This window comes from Mobula hypostoma, chromosome 20, assembly GCF_963921235.1.
Source record: "Mobula hypostoma chromosome 20, sMobHyp1.1, whole genome shotgun sequence".
NCBI classification, from domain to species: Eukaryota; Metazoa; Chordata; class Chondrichthyes; order Myliobatiformes; family Myliobatidae; genus Mobula; species Mobula hypostoma.
This window is the reverse complement of record NC_086116.1, coordinates 53,478,729-53,503,585: the sequence shown is the minus strand read 5'-3', so window position 1 is coordinate 53,503,585 and position 24,857 is coordinate 53,478,729. Positions and strand designations below refer to the sequence as shown.

At 42.4% G+C, this 24,857-nt stretch overlaps 1 protein-coding gene and 1 long non-coding RNA gene across 7 annotated transcripts in view; one reads left to right on the top strand and one right to left on the bottom strand.

The window, feature by feature from the left end:
- The window catches only part of shank3a (SH3 and multiple ankyrin repeat domains 3a), a 1,110,717-nt gene extending 1,092,547 nt beyond the window's left edge, over positions 1–18,170 (bottom strand). For all 5 annotated transcript variants that reach the window (XM_063072946.1, XM_063072949.1, XM_063072948.1 and 2 more), the window contains exons 1-2: positions 17,994–18,170; positions 17,640–17,762 (exon numbers count right to left, since the gene is read on the bottom strand). The gene's annotated coding sequence lies outside the window, so the exon portion shown is untranslated. The remainder of the gene's footprint in view (positions 1–17,639; positions 17,763–17,993) is intronic.
- The window catches only part of LOC134359538 (uncharacterized), a 55,919-nt gene continuing 48,519 nt past the window's right edge, over positions 17,458–24,857 (top strand). For both annotated transcript variants that reach the window (XR_010021137.1, XR_010021136.1), the window contains exons 1-2: positions 17,458–17,559; positions 21,732–21,919. This is a non-coding gene — a long non-coding RNA (uncharacterized LOC134359538). The remainder of the gene's footprint in view (positions 17,560–21,731; positions 21,920–24,857) is intronic.

Below are 24,857 nucleotides of genomic sequence, written 5' to 3'. Positions count from 1 at the left end.
TGCCTGTTAGGAGATGAATCTCAAGGTTATATACTTGTTAATAAATGTATTTTAAACTTTGAATTGAAGATGGAAGGCATTCATTCAGTAAAAAGAGAATAAATAAAGTGGGCTGAGATTCTCTAGTGCTTAGAGGAATAAGAAGTAATCCCATTAAAAATAAAAGACAATAGGGATGGGTGTTTGATGGTTGCCATGGACAGGGTGAGGGACTTAAGAGTAGATTTGGAGAGGATGTTACCCTTGAACTAAGATATCTAAAATCAGGGGTCCAAGCTCGAGGAGTCAGTTCATTAAGGCAGAGAGGAGAAAAAATATCATTTTCCAGAGAAAGATAAACATTCAGAATTCAGCATCTAAGAGCTCTGCAGAGACACCGTCACTCAGTATATCAGAATCAGGGTTTATTATCACCGGCATGCAATGTGAAATTTGTTAACTTATCAGCAGCAGTTCAATGCAATGCATAATATAGAAGAAAAAAAACAAAAGATAATAATAATAATCTTTGATCCTTTTAAAGAGGATTACAGATTGTAAAGCATTACGTGAACCGCTATGCTAACTTGCTGCCCGTCTATTACTCTTACTGAACAGAATGGCTGGCTTAGAAACATAGAAAACCTACAGCACAATACAGGCCCTTCGGCCCACAATGCTGTGCTGAGCATGTACTTACGTTAGAAATTACCTCGGGTTACCCATAGCCCTCTATTTTTCTAAGCTCCATGTACCTATCCAGGAGTCTCTTAAAAGACTCTATCGTATCCACCTCCACCACCCTTGCCAGCAGCTTATTCCATGCACTTACTACCCTCTGCGTAAAAAACTTACCCCTGACATCTTCTCTGTACCTACTTCCAAGCACCTTAAAATTGTGCCCTCTCATGTTAGCCATTGAAACTCTGGGAAAAAGCCACTGACAATCCACACGATCAATGCCTCTCACCATCTTATCCACCTCTATCAGGTCACCTCTTATCCTCCACCACTCCAAGGAGAAAAGGCTAAGTTCACTCAACCTATTCTCATAAGGCGTGCTCCCTAATCCAGGCAATATCCTTGTAAATCTCTTCACCCTTTCTATAGTTTCCACATCCTTCTTGTAATGACGTAACCAGAAATGAGCACAGTACTCCTAGTGGGGTCTGACCAGAGACCTAAATAGCTGTAACATTACCTCTCATCTATTAAACTCAATCCCACGGTTGATGAAGGTCAATGTACCATATGCTTTCTTAACCACAGAGTCAAACTGTGCAGTAGCTTTGAGTGTCCTATGGACTCAGACCCCAAGATCCCTCTGATCCTCCACACTGCCAAGAGTCTTACCATTAATACTATATAACTTATCTGGGTTGAACTCCATCTGCCACTTCTCAGCCCAGTTTTGCATCCTATTGATGACCCACTGTAACCTCTGACGGCTCTCCACAGTATCCGCAATACCCCCAACCTTTGTGTCATCAGCAAATTTACTAACCCATCCCTCCAACGCGTTTAGTCACAACCTCAAAAACTTCAATCAGTCTCATAAGGCATGACCTTCCTTTGACAAAGCCAAGCTGACTATTCCTAATCATATTATACCTCTCCAAATGTTCATAAATCTTGCCTCTTAGGATCTTTTCCATCAACTTACCAACCACTGAAGTAAGACTCACTGTCTATAATTTCCTGGGCTATCTTTACTTCTTTTCTTGAATAAGGGAGCAACATGACTGACCCACGACTGTGCTGCAACACACAGCTCGAAACATATCATCAAGTTCGCCGATGACACGACCGCGGTGGGTCTCATCAGCAAGAGTGATTAGTCAGCATACAGAGAGGAGATGCAGCGGCTAACAGACTGGTGCAGAATATGAACAAAACAAAAGAGATGGTTGTTGACTTCAGGAGGACATGGAACGACCACTCTCCACTGAACATCGACGACTCCCCAGTCGAGATCGTTAAGAGCACCAAATTTCTTGGTGTTCACCTGGTGGAGAATCTCACCTGGTCCCTCAACACCAGCTCCATAGCAAAGAAAGCCCAGCAGCGTCTCTACTTTCTGCAAAGCCTGAGAAAAGCCCATCTCCCACCCCCCCCATCCTCACCGCATTCTACAGAGGTTGTATTGAGAGTATCCTGAGCAGCTGCATCACTGCCTCGTTCAGAAATTGCACCATCTCAGACCGTAAGACCCTGCAGCGGGTAGTGAGGTCAGCTGAGAAGATCATCAGGGTCTCTCTTCCGGCCATTACAGACATTTACACCACACGCTGCATCTGTAAAGCAAACAGCATTATGAAGGACCCCACGCACCCCTCATACAAACTCTTCTCCATCCTGCCATCTGGCAAAAGACACCAAAACATCAGACTCCTCAATACCCAGAGCCTGGACTGACACCAACCCACTGACCTCTACTGTGCCTATTGTCTTGTTTATTATTTATTGTAATACCTGCACTGTTTTGTGCACTTTATGCAGTCCTGGGTAGGTCTGTAGTCTACTGTAGTTTTTGTGTTGTTTTTACGTAGTTCAGTGTGGTTTTTGTATTGTTTTATGTACCACCATGGTCCTGAAAAACATTGTCGCGTTTTTACTGTGTACTGTACCAGCAGTTATGGTCGAAATAACAATTAAAAAGTGACTTGACTTGACTTGATCTGCAACCCTCCAATACTCCGGAACCTCTCCCGTCCCCATTGATGATGCAAAGATCATTGCCAGAGGCTCAGCAATCTCCTCCCTTGCCTCCCACAGTAGCCTGGGGTACATCTCGTTGGATTCCGGAGACTTATCCAACTTGACGTTCTCCAAAAACTCCAGCACATCCTCTTTCTTAATGTCTATATGCTCAAGCTTTTCAATCCACTGTAAATCATCCCTACAATTGCCAAGATCTTTTTCTGTAGTGAATACCGAAGCAAAGTATTCATTAAGTACCTCCACCATCTCTTCCAGTTCCATACACACTTTTCCACTGTCACACTTGGTCCTATTCTCTCACGTCTTTTTGCTCTTCACATACTTGTAGAATGCCTTGGGGTTTTCTTTAGCCCTGCTTACTATGGCCCCTTCTCATGGGCTTCTCATGGCCCCTTCTGGCTCTCCTAATTTCATTCTTAAGCTCCTTCCTGTTAGTCATAGTCATACTTTAATGATCCCAAGGGAAATTGGTTTTCGTTACAGTTGTACCATAAATAATTAAATAGTAATAAAACCATAAATAATTAAATAGTAATATGTAAATTATGCCAGGAAATAAGTCCAGGACCAGCCTATTGGCTCAGGGTGTCTGACCCTCCAAAGGAGGAGTTGTAAAGTTTGATGGCCACAGGCAGGAATGACTTCCTTTGATGCTCAGTGTTACATCTCGGTGGAATGAGTCTCTGGCTGAATGTACTCCTGTGCCCAACCAGTACATTATGTAGTGGATGGGAGACATTGTCCAAGATGGCATGCAACTTGGACAGCATCCTCTTTTCAGACACCACCGTCAGAGAGTCCAGTTCCATCCCCACAACATCACTGGCCTTACGAATGAGTTTGTTGATTCTGTTGGTGTCTGCTGCCCCAGCACACAACAGCAAACATGATCGCACTGGCCACCACAGACTCATAGAACATGCTCAGCATCGTCCAACAGATGTTAAAGGACCTCAGTCTCCTCAGGAAATAGAGACGGCTCTGACCCTTCTTGTAGACAGCCTCAGTGCTCTTTGACCAGTCCAGTTTATTGTCAATTCGTATCCCCAGGTATTTGTAATCCTCCACCACGTCCACACTGACCCCCTGGATGGAAACAGGGGTCACCAGTGCCTTAGCCCTCCTCAGGTCTACCACCAGCTCCTTATAATCTTCGAGATCTCTATTATTACTTAGTTTTTTGAACCTTTCGTAAGCCTTTCTTTTCTTCTTGACTGGATTTTCAACAGCCTTTGTACACCATGGTTCCTGTACCTTACCATCCATTCCCTGTCTCATTGGAATGTACCTATGCAGAACACCATGCAAATATCCCCTGAACATTTGCTACGAAATCATTTGGTTTAGCGTGGAGTAGGGTTGGAGTCACATAAACCAGATTGCCTCCAGAGAGGATCAGTGAATCATTTAAAAAAAATTATTCCACCTAATTAATCTCACATTAAATTCTTCAACAGTATGGTGGAATCTGAACTACAGATATTAGTTTCCTGATTGGTCAGGGCTTTAAAGTCTATGGTGAGATGGCAGGTTGATGGGGTTGAGTGGGATCTAGGATCAGTCATGATGGAATGGCCGAGCAGACTCAACAGCTGAATGGCCTAATTCTGTTCCGATGACTTATGGTCTTATGATATTACTAATCTGTTCCACCATGGCAGTTGTGGAATTTAATGTTAGATTAATAACGTAGAATTTCCTGGGTGTCAAGATCTCCGAGGATCTAACTTGGTCCCAACATGTCGATGCAGCTTTAAAGAAGGCAAGACAGCAGCAATAATTCATTAGGAGTTTGAGGAGATTTGGTTTTATCACCTACAGGGTGCATCACTGTCTAGTATGGGGGGGTGGGGTTACTGCGCAGGCCTAAAAGAAGCTACAGAAAGATGTAAACTTAGCTGCATTTTGGGTACTAGCCTCCGTAGTATCCAAGACATCTTCAAGGAGTGGTGCCTCAGAAAGGCGACATGCATTACTAAGGACCAATCGCCCAGGGCATGCTTTCTTCTCATTGCTACCATCAGGAAGTAGGTACAGAAGCTTGAAGGCACACGCACAGTGATTCGGAGACAGCATCTTCCCCGATGCCATACAATTCCTAAATGGACACTGAACCCATGGAACTTACCTTTTTATTATACTACTTCTGTTTTTGCACCATTTTAATCTATTTAATATACATATATATTTACAGTAATTGATTTACTTAATTTTTTTCTTTTGATATTATCATGCATTACATTGTACTGCTGCTGCTAAGTTAATAAATTTCATGGCACATACTGATGATTGTAAACCTCATTCTGATTCTGTTAACATAACATCAGCAACATCACTGCTCCTATGAACTCTCTTCTTGTCGTATTGTAGTTTACCTGCTTATGGATAAGGTGCCTCATTCTGACCTCTTGATGGTGAAAAAACCAAATGAAACCCTATAGAAGGGCAGATGAGTTAATATTAATAGTTATTATTCATTTCAGTTCAGCATTCAACATCATAGTTCCATCCAGGCTCAACAGGAAGCTCAGAGGCCTCACCCTTGACCCTGCCTCGTGCAGCTGGATCCTGGACTTCTTGTCAGATTGCCAGCAGGTTGTAAGGGTGGGCTCCCTCACCTCCAAACCTCTGACTCTCAATACAGGAGCCCCTCAGGGCTGCGTACTGAGTCCCCTCCTTTACTCCCTGTGTACCCGTGACTGTGTCGCCACCCACAACTCCAATCTGCTAATTAAATTTGCCAATGACACTACATTGATTGGCCTTATCTCAAACAATAATGAGGTGGCCTACAGGGAAGAAGCCATCTCTCTGACACAGTGGGGTCCAGAAAACAACCTTTCCCTCAATGTCGCAAAAACAAAAGAGCTGGTTATGGATGACAGGAGGTATGGAGACGGGCTAACCCCTATTGACATCAATGAATCTTGGGTTGAGAGGGTAAACAGCTTCAAGTTCCTTGGCATACACATCACCAAAGACCTCACATGGTCTGTACATACCAGCTGTGTGGTGAAAAAGGCACAACAGCACCTCTTTCACCTCAGATAGTTGAGGAAATTTGGTATGGGCCCCCAAATCCTAAAAACTTTCTACAGAGGCAGAATTGAGAGCATCCTGACTGGTTGCATCACTGCCTGGTATGGGAACCGTACCTCCCTTAATCGCAGGACTCTGCAGAGTGGTGCGGACAGCCCAGCACATCTGTAGTTGTGAACTTCCCATGATTCAGGACATTTACAAGGACAGGTGTGTAAAATGGGCTCGTAGGATCATTGGGGACCCAAGTCACCCCAACCACAATCTACTCCAGCTGCCACCATCTGGGAAATGGTACCACAGCATAAAAGCCAGGACCAGCAGGCTCCTGGACAGCTTCCTCCACCAGGCCATCAGGCTGATGAATTCACGCTCATTTGAGTGTACTCTATATTACATTGCTGTTCTATTTATTATAAATTATTCTAACTTACTATGATTATGCACATTGCACATTTAGACAGAGACGTAATCTTAAAGATTTTTACTCCTCGTATATGTGAAGGATGTAAGAAATAAAGTCAATTCAATTCAATTCAATCACTATTTCCAAAACTAATGTAACACCCTGGTTAAGATTTTTACTGCTAGACTCTAGGTACTCCCATACTGTTAGGGGTCTAGATGGTTTAGAGTTTGTAAAACGTGCTCAGGAAAGTTTTCTAAATCAATATATAGAGGGACAAACTAGAGGGGATGCAATATTGGATCTCCTGTTAGGAAACAAGTTAGGACAAGTGACAGAAGTCTGTGTAGGGGAGCACTTTGGTTCCAGTGATCATAACACCATTAGTTTCAACTTGATCATGGACAAGGATAGATCTGGTCCTAGGGTTGAGGTTCTGAACTGGAAGAAGGCCAAATTTGAAGAAATGAGAAAGGATCTAAAAAGCGTGGATTGGGACAGGTTGTTCTCTGGCAAAGATGTGATTGGTAGGTGGGAAGCCTTTAAAGGGGAAATTTTGAGAGTGTAGAATTTGTATGTTCCTGTCAGGATTAAAGGCAAAGTGAATAGGAATAAGGAATCTTGGTTCTCAAGGAATATTGCAACTCTGATAAAGAAGAAGAGGGAGTTGTATGACATGTATAGGAAGCAGGGAGTAAATAAGGTGCTTGAGGAGTATAAGAAGTGCAAGAAAATACTTAAGAAAGGAATCAGGAGGGCTAAAAGAAGACATGAGGTTGCCTTGGCAGTCAAAGTGAAGGATAATCCAAAGAGCTTTTACAGGTATATTAAGGGCAAAAGGATTGTAAGGGATAAAATTGGTCCTCTTGAAGATCAGAGTGGTCGGCTATGTGCGGAACCAAAGGAAATGGGGGAGATCTTAAGTAGGTTTTTTGCATCTGTATTTACTAAGGAAATTGGCATGGAGTCTATGGAATTAAGGGAAACAAGTAGTGAGATCATGGAAACCGTACAGATCAAAAAGGAGGAGGTCCTTGCTGTCTTGAGGAAAATTAAAGTGGATAAATCCCCGGGGCCTGACAGGGTGTCCCCTCGGACCTTGAGGGAGACTAGTGTTGAAATTGCAGGGGCCCTGGCGCAGAAATATTTAAAATGTCGCTGTCTACAGGTGAGGTGCCGGAGGATTGGAGAGTGGCTCGTGTTGTTCCGTTGTTTAAAAAAGGATCGAAAAGTAATCCGGGAATTTATAGGCTAGTAAGTTTAACGTCAGTAGTAGGTAAGTTATTGCAGGGAGTACTAAGAGACAGAATCTACAAGCATTTGTATAGACAGGGACTAATTAGGGAGAGTCAACATGGCTTTGTGCGTGGTAGGTCATGTTTGACCAATCTATTGGAGTTTTTTGAGGAGATTACCAGGAAAGTGGATGAAGGGAAGGCAGTGGCTATTGTCTACATGGACTTCAGTAAGGCCTTTGACAAGGTCCCGCATGGGAGGTTAGTTAGGAAAATTCAGTCGCTAGGTATACATGGAGAGGTGGTAAATTGGATTAGACATTGGCTCAATGGAAGAAGCCAAAGAGTGGTAGTAGAGAATTGCTTCTCCGAGTGGAGGCCTGTGACTAGTGGTGTGCCATAGGGATCAGTGCTGGGTCCATTGTTATTTGTCATCTATATCAATGATCTGGATGATAATGTGGAAAATTGGATCAGCAAATTTGCTGATGATACGAAGATTGGAGGTGTAGTAGACAGTGAGGAAGGTTTTCAGAGCCTGCAGAGGGACTTGGACCAGCTGGAAAAATGGGCTGAAAAATGGGCTGAAAAATGGGCTGAAAAATGGCAGATTGAGTTTAATACAGACAAGGGTAAGGTATTGCACGTTGGAAGGACAAACCAAGGTAGAACATACAGGGTTAATGATGGTAAGGCACTGAGGAGTGCAGTGGAACAGAGGGATCTGGGAATACAGATACAAAATTCCCTAAAAGTGGCGTCACAGGTAGATAGGGTCATAAAGAGAGCTTTTGGTACATTGGCCTTTATTTATCAAAGTATTGAGTATAAGAGCTGGAATGTTATGATGAGGTTGTATAAGGCATTGGTGAGGCCGAATCTGGAGTATTGTGTTCAGTTTTGGTCACCAAATTACAGGAAGGATATAAATAAGGTTGAAAGAGTGCAGAGAAGGTTTACAAGGATGTTGCCGGGACTTGAGAAACTCAGTTACAGAGAAAGGTTGATTAGGTTAAGACTTATTCCCTGGAGCGTAGAAGAATGAGGGGAGATTTGATAGAGGTATATAAAATTATGATGGGTACAGATAGAGTGAATGCAAGCAGGCTTTTTCCACTGAGGCAAGGGGAGAAAAAAACCAGAGGACATGGGTTAAGGGTGAGGGGGGAAAAGTTTAAAGGGAACATTAGGGGGGGCTTCTTCACACAGAGAGTGGTGGGAGTATGGAATGAGCTGCCAGACGAGGTGGTAAATGCGGGTTCTTTTTTAACATTTAAGAATAAATTGGACAGATACATGGATGGGAGGTGTATGGAGGGATATGGTCCGTGTGCAGGTCAGTGGGACTAGGCAGAAAATGGTTCAGCACAGCCAAGAAGGGCCAAAAGGCCTGTTTCTGTGCTGTGGTTTCTATGGTTTCTATTTCATTTCAGCAGCTCTGTAAGAGCAGTATGTTCTGCTTTTAGTATGTTTGGGTTTGAGCTAAAGATAAGGGGCGATGTTGTTCAACTTAGGAATGTGGTGTCAGCCAATTAGGATGGTGGAATTAGGAGAAGGTTCTAGAGAACACTGGGTGGAGAGGTTTTGGTGACGGGCACTGGTGTGGGTCAAGGTCTTTTTGGCGGGAGCTGGGAGAGGACAGGAGAGAAGATAGCTGAGGATGCTGCCCTTGTTGCACAAGATGCTTTGTGCAGATGAATGGCTTCAAGGAGGAAGGACCAATACTCCCATGGGGAAGCCCGTTTGTTAGAAATGGATTTTGAGTGATATTAAGAAGGTGGTGTGTGCTTTTACACAGATTGTGGGTCCAGCGCTTAAGTTAAAGACAACTTCAAGATGAGCCCTAACTTATGTGCACATTTGGACTTGGTTAACTGCAACGGGCCCATATTTTTCTTTTCTTTTTTCTACTAACTGTTTGATAAAGTTGAAATTTGTAAATACATTTTCTTTATAATTGTACGCAGTGTACAATCTGTTATTTCTTGCCGACGGGTAATTGCAAGTGGACAGCATTTACACAATATTCGCTTAGATTTTGGTGCAGATGGTCAAATCATTTCAGCTCTCTCAGTCTGGTGAGACCCAAGTTATATCAACCCTAGACATAAGTAGTTCAAGAAAAGTGGCTTTCTCACTGCTGAGTCCATTGGCTTGCTAACAAGTTGTGTTTTTACAGATGCCCAGTAAAAAGAGCTTATCATTATGATACAACTTTTAAAAAATTGCTCTGCTATTGAAAATTTGGTTAACCCAAAGCAGAGCAATTTCTGCACACCCTGGCAACCATCAGGAAATTCACTTTCACACATTTTGGCACGATCTTCATTCTCTTCTGCACTTTTTCCTCCAAATGACAGAAGCAACAAAAGCGGTGATGATTCTCACCAACTTCGAAAACAATTTTTATTTACTGTCAGAACAACTATAGCATTCCTGGAGGTGAACACTAAACATGAATTATTTGTCATTGAAATTTCTGTTATCGTTCGGCCTCAAATTCACATTTGCTCTAACTGCTTTGTTCTTAAGGGCCAAGGTGATGGTCACTCTCAATTTCTGAGCCTCCACACCATTCCAGGTTGCTACTGTTGCACTTTGCCACACCACACAGCTTGCTGCATGAGAGAGGTTTACACTTCAGAATGGAAGATTTCACCTACCTTTTGCTCAGATCTCAAGAGCAGACAGAGTGAGATGGCTAATTGCCTGCAATGCAGGTTTCCCCACAATGTAGGCATTGACAGACAATGCACATCACTACAGAGATGTCCATAGCAACATTGTGCCAGGAGCAGTTGCCTTTAGCCCTGGAAGGTCTCTGCGGCCTCAGAAATATTGTTCTCTAACCCGTCTCGCCCCTTCTGATTCACCAAGAGATTTTTCCTATCATCCAACATTCATTCGGCAGCAAAATTCCCCTGCAACTAGAAGAGCAGCATTATCCTTTAAAGACTGGCTGCAGAAACTGCATCCGTTCAAACTGCCCAGAGAACTACCAAAACGTGCAATGCATCAGTAGGGAACACCACACTAATGCAGATAATGTCTGTATCAGCACAGTGCTCATTTGCAGTTGGAGTTCCTACTCAATGAAACGTTCATAAATAATGTAGGAGTGACTCAAAGGCTGGCTACATACCAGAATAAATGTGTGGAACAACATACAAGCAATTTTACTGCCTTCCCTTTTTCTCTTATTATCCGATCTCCCTATATTTCATCTCAATTTTGAAGATATAGTTTTCTCCACTTCATAATTCTCATTCACTTCCCCGGATGCTTGGGGTTTCTTCTCTCATCAGAAGGACAAGCACATTGATGGGTTAAGTGGACACTAGAAATTACCCCAGTGTGTAGATGAGCAGAAGCATATGGTTGGTGATGACAATGGGAAAATATACTCTGTGATTTTTATAAATGACCTGGATGAGGAAGTGGAGGAGGTGGTTAGTAAATTTGCTGATGACACAAAGATTGATGGTATTGCGGACAGTGTGGAGGGATGTCAGAGGTTACAGCGGGACATTGACAGGATGCAAACCTGGGCTGAGAAGTGGCAGATGGAGTTCAACCCAGATAAGTTATATAGTATTAATGGCAAGACTCTTGGCAGTGTGGAGGATCAGCGGGATCTTGGGGTCCGAATCCATAGCACACTCAAAACTGCTACGCAGGTTGACTCTGTGGTTAAGAAGGCACACGGTGTATTGGCCTTCATCAATAGTGGGATTGAGTTTAAGAACCGAGAGGTAATGTTACAGCTATATAGGACCCTGGTCAGACCCCACTTGGAGTACCGTGCTCAGTTCTGGTCGCCTCACTACAGGAAGGACGTGGAAACCACAGAAAGGGTGCAAAGGAGATTTACAAGGACGTTGCCTGGATTGGGGAGCATGCCTTATGAGAATAGGTTGAGTGAACTCAGCCTTTTCTCCTTGGAGCGACGAAGGAGGAGAGGTGACCTGATAGAGGTGTACAAGATAATGAGAGGCATTGATCATGGGGGTAGTCAGAGGCTTTTTCCCAGGGCTGACATGGCTAGCATGAGAGAGCATAGTTTTAAGGTGCTTGGAAGTAGGTACAGAGGAGATGGCAGGGATAAGCTTTTTTACGCAGAGAGTGGTGAGTGTGTAATATGGGCTGCTGGAGGCGGAAATGATAGGGTCTTTTAAGAGACTCCTGGATGGGTGCATGGAGCTTAGATAAAAAGAGGGCTATAGGTAAGTCTAGATAGTTCTAACGTAAGGGCATATTCGGTACAGCTTTGTAGGCCGAAGCTCCTACTTCTGAACTGTATGATTCATCTTCAAACTGGTGCTGTCGCAGGGGCCCAGCAGACTTGAAATCCAAAAAGAATTGATAATATTGGGCAATTAAATAGATCTTGCAGGCTTCTACAAATCTGAAGTAAAAAGAAAATGCTAGTGCATCAGAGTCTCTGACAAAACATTAGTTTCCTGTAAAATCAGATCAACTTCTCACTCCACAAATGCTGCCTGACCTGATGAGTGTTCTGTTTACAATCAGCCTGTACCTATTTTCAGCATCTCAGCCAGTTGCCAGTGTTCAATAATTCTGCTCCTACACACACACACGCACGCGAGAGCAGAGTTTGGCCATAATTAAGGTCCATTCATCTCTTTTCCTCATTAGTTTCTGGTCCAAGTTATACATTATTTAGAGCAATTCTAATATATTCCTCGGGAAGCTTTACCCTACAGAATAATGGTATCTTTGCTTGTGTATCCATCTCAATAATCATAAAAGAGAGCCAGCAGCAACAAAGAAACAGAGCTGATTATAGAACCAAGAACAGATGGGATGCAGCATTCTGTGTGCAATCTAAACTCTTTCATGGTACCATCTACTTCTCCACACTCACTCAGACCATAATTCCACCTGTGACTGCTTAAACAATAAAACATTCTAGCAGCTCAGTATGCAGCTTCATTACCCATCAATGTCCAATCTTACTCTCCATTTTCCAACTACCCTCTACTTGCCCATTATCTAATCTCCTACCCATCCTGAATTACACTGTAATAGCCTGTAAAATCTCATCACACTTTCCTACTCCATCATCTCAATTCCTCTCTCTTCCTCAATACCCATTACCCTTTAATGGTCATTCCAACTTAATCCCAATCTCCAGTTTACTGCTTAAATTCTTTAACTTTCCTGCATTAAAATCGAAGTCCACATTTAAGATTATGAGTTTAACATTATATTTTTCTAAATGTATGAAGACTATGAATCTTATTTCTTACTAAGTTGTGGAGATAAATCTTACACGAGTTTGCTCTTGTAATCTTGAAAATCACCGTCATTGTTTTGAATCATAGAATAATGGAGCACAAGAGAAGTCCATTTGCCTCACTGCGCTGGCAAATCGTTTAAAGTACTTATCCACAGTGTGACTCCTCCGACTTTTGCCCTTTCTTTATTGAAACTTTTCTGTATTGAAACTTTTTAGTGAGACTGCTACGAATTTTCAACACTTGTATTCTCCATCACAGCACTTTGTATTTCCAGCCCTGCTTCGTTTGCCAGTTATACTAAATATAGTCAAGAAACCAAACTGCAGTCATTAGAGGTTGCTCCATCAAAACTGTTCGTATCAAGTAATTTCTTAACCTCTTTTCCCTCCAAGCTCTTCCTTGCAACTACTGCATTTCTGAAACTTCTCAAACACTTCTTCATTATCACCAGTCTTTATTTCAAGTAACTCCTCATTGAATCCAGGCTGCATCTTTCGGTGTTTATTTTCAAACTCTTCTTCTTAAACTGAATTGACGCTTCCCCTAACAGTATTGTTAAGCAGGGTTTGGTTCAATATCACCTTCACATCAAAGTCTCTCCTTTACAAGCTGCATCTCTCTCTGCAAATCTATGCCCCAATACTCTACCAACCTCCTTCATCCCACAATATACGAATAGGAATTCAGATATGAATTCCTCTCAGCCCCGTTTCCAGGACCAGTTATAGAGCAGGACAGCACAGAAACACTTTTTATGCCTTCAACACCCTATCAACTTTTGCTAACACTTTCATTGAACTATGGATTGAACCTCAAGATCCCCGTGTTCATCAGCATTCCTTACATCCACTATCCAGGCCATGCTCTGTTCCTGTTGTTGTCATCCGGAAGAAGGTACAGGAGCCTCAGGACCCACACTACCAGGTTCAGGAACAGTTATTACCCTTCAGCCATCAGACTCTTGAACCAGAAGGGATAACTTCACTTGTCTCATTACTGAACTGTTCCCATAACGTTGCATTTTGCTCACTTGCAAGGACTCTTCATTTCATTTTCTCGATATTATTGGTTTTTTTATTATTGTTACCATTATTTCTTTTATCTTCCTTTTGTGTTTGCGTAGTTTGTTGTCTTTTGCACATTGGTTGTTTGTCCGTCCTGCTGGGGTACAGTCTTTCATTGATTCTATTGCGTTTCTTGAATGCCCACAAGGAAATGAATCACAAGGTTGTATATGGTAACTTATATATACTTTGAAAATAAATTTACTTCAAACTTTGAACTTCTGAAATTTACAATTTTCTGTACATTTACCTCTATCTGACTTGCCAAAATGCATCACCTTGGACTGATCAGAAATTAAATTCCATCAGCCAAAGCTCTACCTAACTTTCCACCTGATCGGCATCTTCTTTGCTGCCCACAATACCATCAACTCTAGTGTCATGCACAAACTTTCTAATCACTGCCTCCTACAATTTCACCTCCAGTCTCCTCCCAAAGTCTTTTATTTCCCAGTATCCTCTCATCAAGGCACCAAAACCCAAGTTGAAAATATACTGTTTGACGCTATAATCCTAAATGAGGCAGCATAAAACTGGGCATCAATGAATGGCTATGGATCAGCAGCTGCAGATACATACACTATCAAAATACATAACCTCATGGCTCAGCGTATTCTCTCACTCTACCTTCAATGTCAAGTCAAGAATCAACTCTAATTAAATGAATGCAGAGGGGCTTGTCAGGAGTAGCACCAATCACAATTAAAACAATGAGATACCAGCTCAGTGAATGTACAGCATGGGACTACATCAGAAGTAGCAGAGTTAAGTGAACTCATAACCAATGAAACAATGTAAAACTGAGCTAGCTACATGGACACATATGTTTTGGTCGTGTTCTATATTGAAACAGTTTTGGAAATCTATTCTCTCTACAATTTCTAAAGCTTTAAAAATTAATTTACAACTTAATAAATTGACAGTTTTGTTCAGTATAATCCCTCACAATATTCACGGTATTTCTATATCAGACCAACATGTAATTGCATTTGTCACATTATTGGCCAGAAGGGCTATTTTATTGAAATGGAAAGATGCCTCTGCTCCCACTTTGATACAGTGGTTTTCTCAGGTAATGCTATGTCTTAGCTTGAAGAAAACCAGAAGTCAAACTTTTGATCCTTGATTTGACTTTGAAAAGGGTGGGGTTCTTTTGCCCACCATTATCATTTGATTTGAGTTAATTAGGATGGTTCCCTTCTGATTCTTGTGTAAATGGCTTTGGTTGGCGAATTGATGTTTTTCTTTTATGGAAGCTTGTATGGCGTATAGCTCTGGGGTTGTGCCCCCAATGTTTTTTCTCTTTTTTTTTGTTAATAGAGTTTTTTTTGTTTTAGTTAGTAGGGGTTCTTTTCTCCTTCTTTCTTTTTTCCCAAAAAAGTTTTAACATATTGTTTTTTCTTATTATTATTGATATATTGTTTAGCTTTGTTAATCAGTTATTTGATAATTTAATTCTTATTGTACATATTGATATGTTGACTTGATTACTTTAATGTATTTCTGTTGATTTTCAATAATAATTAATAAAAAGATTTTAAAATGAAAAGTGACAAATGAAACAGATCAAACCCTGCAATCCTATCATGTATAGTTGTGAATGGTAACAGGTAATTAAAACGCTAACAGAAGGTGCAGTCACGAAGAATATCCTCACCTTAGAGTACACAATAATCTGACCCAGTCACACTCATGAGCCATGTGCCAGACATGTCCATCACTATTTCCTATCCCACAGGTGAGGCTGACTCTTAGTTTTGGGTGGACTTAGCAGGTGAGTGCTAGAGAAAATATAAAGCATTCACAACCACAATCAATCAGAAATGCAAAACAATTGATTCATCTTGACTTCCTCCAAAGATGCACAATATTGTAGGCGTCACTTCATATAATACCAAGAATAGGTTTGACACCCTAGATTTAGCAAAGACAATGGGGCCAGACAGCAATACTACACTTCAAAACTAACTGCATCTGGTAAAATGAAGCTGCTCCAGTAAAATTACAACCCTGGCCTTCGAGGGAAAAAATGCTCCAAATTTTTGAGTCATACTTCACACAGAGAAAGCTGGCAGTTTTGTTGTTTGAGGTTAGTCACCACATCTCCATACTATCACAGTGAGAGTTCCTCAGGGCAGTGCCCTAAGCCCATTTACCTTCAACTGCTTCATCAATGATTTTCCTTCAATCAGGTCTTAAATGGTGTGTTCACTGATGACCACAGCCTGTTCAAATCCATTTGCAATTTCTTAGAAAATGAAGCAGCCCATGCCTGCCTACATGAAGATCTAGGCAATGTTCAGGCATGTGTTGGCAGATGGAAAATAGCACTCACATCACCTAACTGTCAGGCAATGAACACCACCATCCCTTGACATTTAACAAATGTGTAGGTCACAATATACCTGAAACAATTGAACCAGTTATCGAGATACCATGCTGCTCAGAGTTTGAATACCCTTCCTGCTATCCCAAGCACTTGCTGCCATCTATAAGTCACAAGTCAGGAGTCTGATGGAATACCCCCTCCATGACTGAATGAGTACAGTGCCAAAAACTTTCAAGGATTTTGAAACCACCCAGAATAAAACTGCACAGCCTATCTGTTATCAGAAGCATTATTTCCCCTACCACTGGGGCACAATGGCAGGCCACACCTTGAGTACTGTGTACAATTCTGGTCTCCGAATTTTGTGAAGGATGTGAAGGCACCGTACTCACTCCAGGTCTGCAGGGTATGAGCTATGAAGAAAGGCTGAAAATAATTTAGCTGAAGTAGACATGATAGAAGTGTTCAAAATCATTAAGGGTATAAGTCAGGTGGATGCCAGCTGCTGCTTCAAAATTAATGCATCGACAAACACACAGGGCCATAGGTGGAGACTGGTTAAAGGGAGATTTCAGACTAACATCAGGAAACATTTCTTTACACAGCAAGTTGTGGACAGATGGAACAAATACCTAGTTGTGTTGCTGAGAGTAATACCTTAGAGACCTTCAAATCTAAACTCAATAGTTAGATTAAATTCAATAGAGTAGAATAGAATTTGGCAAGCTTTGTTGGGCCGAATGGTCTGTTCTTGTTAAAAGTTTTCTAATATTCCTGTGAGCTATCTACAAAATACCTGTACTTACTTGCCGAGGCTATTCTGAGAGACGCTAAAACCCGTAGCTTCTAACACGAGGAGGGACATTACCCAGGTGCATGCGAAAGCCAGCGAGAGGATCCCTCCACACCCACCTCTTCCTGACAGAGAAATATATCACCATTCCTTCCTCATCATTGGGTCTGCATCCTGGAACTCACAATCCACCTGCACAGTGGGGTCATTGGTCAGAAATGTAAAGTGAAAGGTAGTGACCCGTTCCCAAGGGCAACAATGCATCCTTCCCTGAAACAAGCAGATTCCGAAAAAGTAGTTTTCAAAAATCCTCACCGACGCCCTTCTAAACACACAGCCCACTCTCTAATGATTGTCTCTACGCATATATCAATATACATTTAGGGGAAATTTTGTAATTGTATGATTGGCCTGTGCAACCTGTCGATGAGACTTTTCCTTGAAAGGGTCCTTGAGGGTAACGTTCTTTAAAAAAGCTACTACACTGACGCCAGTCCCCTTTAAATGCACCTTTGACGGAGGGAGTCCCGCTCTCAAAGAAATCCCCTGCTGGAGACCCTCCCGCCTTAATAGAATTCATTGTTGGAGCCAGACGACACAACATTTAAAGGGCTGAACCGGAATGAGTATTAACGGTGACAGTGACAGGGGCGGGGGCGGGAAGCGTTTCGGTAAACGGCTGTCTGAAGAGTTTCGAAATACCTCTGACCACCTCCAGGCGTGTTCGGCAAAGTAAGTAGTTCAGAGTATGCCAGCGACATTCTTCACCTCTGAAATCCCGGAGCCCGAGCCTCCGCAGTAAAATGACTTACCAAACATAGCTCTCTCTCTTCACTCCATTCTCCAAATGTCTTTCGGGTAGTCTTGTTTGAATGTAGATCTTCAGAGAGATTTCCCGGGAAATCCCAGCTGCTTCCCGAAAAGCTGCTGAAAGACTGGATCAGAAGCATCAGTATATTAGCTCCACCATGCTCTGTTAGACGGTCCCTTTCCAAGCCCCCTTTCCCGATGACCGAGCTGCGCAGTGCTCCCCTCTGCCTCTCACTCGGTCATGTTGAATCACAAGATTCAAACTTTGCCAGGCTCTGTCTGTTTGACAGGGCAGAATCCCGAGAACACACAGGCAGTGCGACCGTGAGTCCTCGCAGCTGAAGACTCGACCTTACCGCTCGACATCTCCGGCACCTCAGCAAACTTCCAGGTTACACTGGGCTCATCCCTGTTCACATGAAGGGGGGAGGAGAGGGAGGCAGGAGAGATCTTTAGTTGTTATTCCTCACCAAACGGGAGCACGGATTTGGAATTGGCGGCAAGGACTGAAAGTGCCGCTTCTGGATTGTTCGCTCCGGCCACTGTCCCTGGAGCGAACAACAGCCTCCTCTAACGGTGATGCCATCACGTATCAATGTCACCTGAAGGCTGGCGGGAAGATTCCCCTTGTGAACATAATTGCCAAATTTATCATTAAACTCGTAATTTGTTTGCCCCGAAGTAATGGATTTGAACCATGTCTATTCAAGGAGATAAACAGTATAGTCAAATGCATATGGTAGAGAGCATGAGAGAGGAGAATATGTAAGAGAAGTACTGAGTCTTTTCGACAGAGGGTATCCTGAGTCTGTGATGCTGAACGCTGAGATCTAGACTTTGCCAGGCTAGGTCTGCTAAGACAGCAAGGTCTGGAACACATCTGGGGGGCATAGCATATCTTCCCAGAGCTGAACATGGGAACTTACCACATGGTATGCCCAATGTACCAAAGCCATTCCAACATTTACAAGGCAACATTTAGCGGGTTTCCATATGCCTCAAAGAGCAAAACTTCAGCAACAGTAAAGAAAATCAACAAGGTGCAAGGCAAAGGAATTGGTTTGGCTAAGGGGATAGAACCAAGGCAGCAGGATATAAGTTCAATAGGGAAGAACAGGTTGAAGACATGAGTCTACCACAACATTACTAAGAAAGTAGAAGAGAGAATGCACAGGACTGAAGAATTATCAGGTAACTTTGTGGATCCAGAATTGGCATGCCCACAGAAGGCAAGTGGTTGTAGACGGGTCATATTCTACATGGAGGTTGGTGACCAGTGGTGTGCTTCAGGGATCTGTTCTGGGACCCTTGCCTTTCGTGATTTTTATAAGTGACCTGGATGAGGAAGTGGCGGGATGGGTTAGTAAATTTGCTGATGACACAACGGTTGGGGGTGTTGTGCATAATGTGGAGGGCTGTCAGAGGTTACAGCGGGACATCGATAGGATGCAAAACTGGGTTGAGTTTGGCGGATGGAGTTCAAGTGTCAGTGTGAGGTGGTTCATTTTGGTAGGTCAAATATGACGGCAGAATATAGTATTAATGGTAAGTCTCCTGGCAGTGTGGAGGATCAGAGGGATCTTGGAATCTGAGTCCACAGGACACTCAAAGCTGCTGTGCAGGTTGACTCTGTGTGGTTAAGAAGGCATATGGTGCATTGGCCTTCATCTGTGGGATTGAGTTCAAGAGCCGAGAAGTAATGTTACAGCTATTTAGGACGCTGGTTAGACCTCACTTGGAGTACTGTGCTCAGTTCTGGTCACCTCACTACAGGAAGGATGCGGAAACTATAGAAAGGGTGCAGAGGAGATTTACAAGGATGTTGCCTGGATTGGTGAGCATGCCTTATGAGAATAGGTTGAGTGAACTCAGCTTTTTCTCCTTGGAGCAACGGAGGATGAGAGGTGACCTGATAGAGGTATATAAGATGATGAGAGGTATTGAGCATGTGGATAGTCAGAGGCTTTTTCCCAGGGCTGAAATGGTTAACATGAGAGGACACAGTTTTAAGATGCTTGGAAGTAGGTACAGAGGAGTTGTCAGGGGTAAGTTTTTTACACAGAGTGGTGAGTGCGTGGAATGGGCTGCCGGCAACAGTGGAGGAGGTGGATACGATAGGGTCTTTTAAGAGACTCCTGGATAGGTACATGGAGCTTAGAAAAATAGAGGGCTCTGGGTAACCCAAGGTAATTTCTAAGTACGTGTTCCGCACAGCATTGTGGGCTGAAGGGCCTGCATTGTGCTGTAGGCTTTCTATGTTTCTGCTGCATTTCTCCTTTCTTAAAGAGTGGAGTGACACATGTAATATTCCAGTCCTCCAGAACCATGCCAGAGTCCAAAGGTTCTTGAAAGATCATTACTAATGTCTCCATAATCTCTACCATGACCTCTTTCAGAACCCTAGGGGTGCAGTTCATCTGGTCTGACTGACTAATGTACCATTAGGTCTTTTAGCTTTTTGAGCACCTTCCCCCTCATGATAGTAACTGCACCCGTTTCTCTTCCCTCGCACTCTTCAACATCTGGTACACAGCTAGTGTCTTCCACAGTGAGGACTGAGGCAAAATACTCATTTAGTTCATCTGCCATCTCCTTGTCCCCCCATTATTACTTCTCTGACCTCATTTTCTACTAAACCCATATCCACTCTCATCTCTCTTCTATTTTTTATTTGAAAAATCTTTTTCAATCTTCCTTGATATTGTTTGTTAGTTTGCTTTCATATTTCATCTTTTCCCTCCTAATGATTCTTGTAGTTGTTCTTAGTAGGTTTTAAAAGCTTCCTAATCCTCTATCATCCTGCTAATTTTTGGTTTGTTGTATGCCCTCTCTTTCGCTTTTATATTAGCTTTGACATCCCTTGTCAGCTATGGTTGTACTATTTGGCCATTTGAGTATTCCTTTGTTTTTGGAATACATCTATCTTGCACCTTCCTCATTTTTCCCAGAAACTCACGGCATTGCTGCTCTGCTGTCATCCCTGCCAGCATCGGCATCTGGTTTACTTTGGCCATCTCTCCTCTCATACCACTGTTATTTACTCCACTGAAATACTACTATGTGAGACTTTCCTTTCTCCCTATCAAATTTCAAGTTGAAATCAATCATATTGCGATCACTGCCTCCTAAGTGTTCCTTTACCTTACGCTCCCTAATTCCCTCAGCTCATTACATAACACCCAATCCAGTATAGCTGATTCCCTAGTAAGCTCAAAGACAAACTGCTCTAAAAAGCCATCTCGTAGACAATCAACAAATTCACTCCTTTGAGATCCATTACCATTCTGACTTTTTTCCCAATCTACCTGCATGTTAAAATCTCCCATTATAAAATTGCCCTTTTGACATGAGTTTTCTATTTCCCGTGGTAATCTGTAGTCCACATCTCAGCTACTGTTTGGAGGCCTGTATATAATTGCCAGTGGTGTTGTTTTATCCTTGCAGTTAAGAAACCCATAAGGATTCAACATCTTCTGATCCTGTGTCTCATCTTTCTAATGATTTGGTGCCATTCTTTACCAGCAGAACCATGCCTCCCTCTCTGCCTACCTTCCTATCCCTCCAATGCAATGTGTAACCTTGGACATTCAGCTCCCAATTATAAACATCCTTTTGCCACGATTCAGTGATGGCCACATCATCCTCAACAATTTGTAAAAGTGCAACAGGATCATTCACCTTATTTCTTATACTCCATGCATTGAGGTATAGCACTTTGAGTTCTGTTTCCTACCCTTTTTTATTCTGCATCCCTAATGTACTGATACTCACCCTGCTGGCTGAAATTTTGTCCTATCATCTGCCTGCCCTTCCTGGTGGTTCTGCTTCTCAGGTTTCTGCCTAGCTTTCTTGTTACATATCCCGTGAGCATGATGTCATTGTCTTGTGAGCATTATGTCATTATCTCGTGATGGGCACGATGTCATTGTCTCATGACCGTGGGGTGATGTGATGTCACGTGATGGCATGGTATAAAAGAAAAAGCCCGCCACGGTGACACATTTCTCATTTTTATTTTTAGTGTAACGTCGTGCCGGCAGTTTCGAAAATTTCTGCCAGTTTTTTGTTTGTTGCGCTTTTGTTTTCCTTTACAGTCCAGTATTGGAGAGTGAAGGCATTACCAGAATTATCCGAGCAAAGGATTGGGTAACGTTAATGTCGTTCAGCTTCATGGGAATGATCGACCTTGTTAATCTTCATTCGGGAATTGTGGCATGAACGTTTGAGTAAAACCCCTGCCAGGATGGGAAGGTTTGTGCAGTGACCACCCTCTAGTCAAAAGGTCAGTTCCTTTATTTCTTCGTGATTCCTTTGGACAAGGTATTTCTTGGCTGAGATCAACAGATTCGTCACTGCTTTGAAGAAATCTTTGTTTTGGGGAAGTCTCTCCTTAAAGATTGTATAAATCACATGGACTTTTGAATTTACTGCTTTATGTCTGTGCTTGGATGAGAACTCGTTAAGAACAGTTTATAAGTTTGACTGTTTGTTCGATATAGTTGCCTAACTGTTAACTTCCGGTTAAGTTAGTCGTTCATTTACTTTTCGATGTTTTGAGCAGAGGTTAAAAAAATTTCATTGTTTGTTTATATAACCTGACTCAATTTATTAATACCCATTGTTGCTGGACACATAACACTCTAAATCCTGTCTTCAGGACTTCATTGTTTTTCCTTCCTATGTCATTGAAACCAATCTGTATCTTTTCTTGTATACATACTCTTTGTGGTCTTTTGTAAATGCTGCTGCACCTTTGGAGCTGTCAATAAACAGGATTATTCTGATATGGTAGACAGATTTACCATTTACTGGCTCTCAACATTTGTATAATCTCAAGTTATGAAGAGAAATCCAACTTGTTTTCATGGCATGATACAAAGCCATAAACAAACACCCATAACATTCAATATCAGAATAAGCTGAGCCCTAATCTATTCCTGTATGTCTCAAAATAATTCTGAACAATTACCTCATGCTAAGTATAGTTTCCTCTCCTGAATGCTTAAAAATTCATAATACTTTATCTTACCAATAGCAAATCTATAATCAAATGTAGCCCAATTTATAAAGTTATAAACCGTGCAATCAAGGTTGATGAACTAACGAGCTTAGGTTGTTTATAAGAAGGTGGATTAGTGACATTATGACTCGCTAATGTGGCACAGTACGATACACCTGCAAGAAGTCTTTAAATCTATCAAGAAAAACCTTGCTATAGTTTAAATTTAAAATATCAAGAGCTAAAGATTTAAATAATAATCCAGAATTTTGCTGTAACCACAATAATAATTCATTTTCCGATGTTTCAAGAGGGAAGTTGGTTCAATCATTTTGATTTAAGACAGGCTGGTATTTCATTACAACACAAATAAAATGAAATAGAAATATAATATTCTTGCAAAAAATCTTTTTATCCTTTCTACAGGCACCATGCCAGGTCTTTGCAAAAATATTGAAACTAATCAAAGAAAAGATTAACTTTTAGACTGAAATAAAATTTAAAACCTTCTCACACAATGAAAAATAAAGAGGGTGGAGATGCTGTCAGCACCTGGGCTCCAAAAGACTGGCACAAAATGTTCAGAGAAATCTGTAGATTGAGAGCTAATATACAGTGTATTCCTCCAAATTGAAATGGTAGAAAAGGAAAGAGAATGTTTCCCATTCATTCTTTCTTTAACTCTAGATTAAAATTTTCTTCTGTCAGACAATTTATTCTTTCTAACCTTACTATAAAACCCGCCGATAAGGGGGGTGCTGTTGTAGTCTGGCGTACTGACCTCTACCTTGCCGAGGCACAGCGACAACTCGCGGATACCTCCTCTTATTTACCCCTCAATCATGACCCCACTAAGGAGCACCAGGCCGTTGTCTCCCACACCATCACCAACTTTATCCGCTCAGGGGATCTCCTACCCACTGCTACCAACCTTATAGTTCCCACACCCCACACTTCCCCTTTCTACCTCCTACCCAAGATCCACAAACCTGACTGTCCAGGTAGACCCATTGTCTCAGCTTGCTCCTGACCCACCGAACTCATTTCTACATACCTCAACGCTGTTTTATCCCCCCTTGTTCAATCCCTCCCTACCTATGTTCGAGACACTTCTCACGCTTAGAAATTTTTCAACGATTTTAAGTTCCCTGGCCCCCACCGCTTTATTTTCACCATGGATGTCCAGTTCATATATATTTCCATCCCCCACCAGGAAGGTCTCAGAGCTCTCCACTTCTTTTTGGATTCTACACGTAACCAGTTCCCCTCTACCACCACTCTGCTTCATCTAGTGGAATTAGTCCTTACTCTCAATAATTTCTCTTTTGGCTCCTCCCATTTCCTCCAAACTAAAGGTGTAACTATGGGCACCCGTATGGGTCCAAGCTATGCCTGCCTTTTTATTGGCTTTGTGGAACAATCTATGTTCCGTGCCTATACTGATATCTGTCCCCCACTTTTCCTTCGCTACAATGATGACTGCATTGGCGCTGCTTCCTGCACGCATGCTGAGCTCGTTGACTTCGTCAACTTTGCCTCCAACTTTCACCCTGCCCTCAAGTTTACCTGGTCCATTTCTGACACCTCCCTCCTCTTTCCAGATCTTTCTGTCTCTATCTCTGAAGACAGCTTATCTACTGATGTCTACTATAAGCCTATGGACTCTCACAGCTATTTGGACTATTCCTCTTCTCACCATATCTCTTGAAAAAATGCCATCCCCTTCTCACAATTCATCCGTCTCCGCCACATCTGCTCTCAGGATGAGGCTTTTCATTCCAGGATGAAGGCGATGTCCTCTTTTTTAAAGAAAGGGGCTTCCCTTCCTCCACCATCAATTTTACTCTCAAACGCATCTCTCCCATTTCACGCACATCTGCTCTCACCCCATCCTCCTGCCACTACACTAGGAATAGGGTTACCCTTGTCCTCACCTACCACCCGACCAGCCTCCAGGTCCAACATATAATCCTCCGTAGCTTCCACCACCTCCAACGGGATCCCACCACTAAGCACATCTTTCCCTCCCCCCCCCCCGCTTTCCGCAGGGATCACTCCCTATGCGACTCCCTTGTCCATTCGTCCCCCCCACCAATCTCCCTCCTGGCATTTATCCTTGTAAGCAGAACAAGTGCTACACATGCCCTTACACTTCCTCCCTCACTACCATTCAGGGCCCCAGACAGACTTCCAGGTGAGGCGACACTTCATCTGTGAGTCG